Source organism: Trachymyrmex cornetzi, unplaced genomic scaffold (assembly GCF_001594075.2).
Source record: "Trachymyrmex cornetzi isolate Tcor2-1 unplaced genomic scaffold, Tcor1.1 scaffold883, whole genome shotgun sequence".
Classification (NCBI taxonomy): Eukaryota; Metazoa; Arthropoda; class Insecta; order Hymenoptera; family Formicidae; genus Trachymyrmex; species Trachymyrmex cornetzi.
The window spans coordinates 112,969-114,516 of record NW_017300227.1 but is presented as its reverse complement, the minus strand read 5'-3'; the positions used below and the strand labels follow the sequence as shown (position 1 = coordinate 114,516).

Here is a 1,548-nt window from a genome sequence, read left to right as displayed (position 1 = left end):
TTTGCGGTCGGAAAAAGTTTGATTTATTGACTACTTACATCAATAATCTGCTAATCAGCGATTCCTGCACCATATAAGAGGCCTTCAGCTTCCTCGTAGTATTCATGAAGATGAATTTGTTTGGTTCTTCGAGCTGTCCTGGCCTCTTTGCTGCTGAGTGACTGCCGCGCGTTCTTTCGCTCAATCCGCTATTCGTCAGTAGTATCGGCAAATAATTATTTGCAAATTATAATTTGCATTGCTGGCCAATGCGTAAATCCAGCAGCTGCATTGTCATCAGGATGGATAAGTATCTCTCATTAAAAATGCCTGCGGCCATATATGCAGCTATCTGGACAATTTTTTTGCCGGAATGTAAATGTTTTGGCGCCATACGCCACACCGTTGAATTGAATGATTCGTTTGGGTTTTGAGTATGACCACCAAGACATCGCGTTGAAAGGTCATTATTCGACAGATCTTCGTAAATTGGGCGAATATGTTTCTCGATATCGCTGTTAATTAATGGAGCATCGTGTTTAAAATTTTTCAGTTCGTTCGTCGCTTGAGCTTTGCGCCAGCTGTCGGTGCCCGCAGGACATTTCTCAGGACATTTCTCTGCCTTGGTTTTACATCGGTCGAACAGTAGTTGTCTAACGTGGCAAAAATGGCATTTTTCATGTCTTCAACGGAATCTTGATGTCTTCTAATAACTAAGCCATAAAAATTGTTAGCTTTTTTATAACAGCTTCGGTCAGACCATTTTTTCCACCAAGTTTATTTTTTTTTCTTATATTCCGTAGTCGTGTGCCCATCCTTTTCTGCACGTGTCCCACACATTCATTTTTTATAACTGGACATTCGTCTCCGTACGGATTTACTTCAGGTAAGGGGATCGAGGGACAGGCGCGCGCTCGGAGCAGACTGGCATTCGCCGCGGCGCGCTCCGCGCCTACCTGCTCTCGGCCGTCACAAATACTTTGAATAGGAATTTATCTTTTTAGGAATCTATTCTTGGATAGTTTATCTATCAATTTAAGCAATAAAAAAAAATCGATTTTTTTGACCTTGTAAAGCAGACTACTCCCTTAACGCATATACAACTATCTCTTTCGCGATTTCATAATCTTTTTAAATATGCCTGGTATAAGAGTGAATACATCGAAGAACGACATCCACAATTCGAAACTTTAGTAGATTTTTGTTTCAACGGATAGGATCCTTTCACGGAAAGGATATTCAAGAAATACTTTGCTGCTCCATATGTGGTGCACCTGCTGTAATACGATATTCCTAATGCAAGCAATATTTTTGTATGCAGCATTTTTTTGAAGAATATCATAATTGCGAACATTTTGTCATATAATAATCATGTTAGTATTAATAACGAGATTAACGAGTAGTTTTAAAATTTATAATAAATACATTCATTTCTTTGCTCTTAATAACAATAAATGTGTTTATACATTACAAGAAATATATGGTACCGTAACTTATCACTGTTAGATGTCAAAGGAGCAATGGCAATCCCGAGTTTCTAGAGTTAAATAACATTTTATTATCTTTTTA

The 1,548-nt window shown here is 38.2% G+C and overlaps 1 pseudogene; it reads right to left on the bottom strand.

The window, feature by feature from the left end:
• Positions 1-9: 9 nt before the first annotated feature.
• On the bottom strand, positions 10-660 carry LOC108769303 (uncharacterized; annotated as a pseudogene).
• Between the last annotated feature and the right edge of the window lie 888 nt (positions 661-1,548).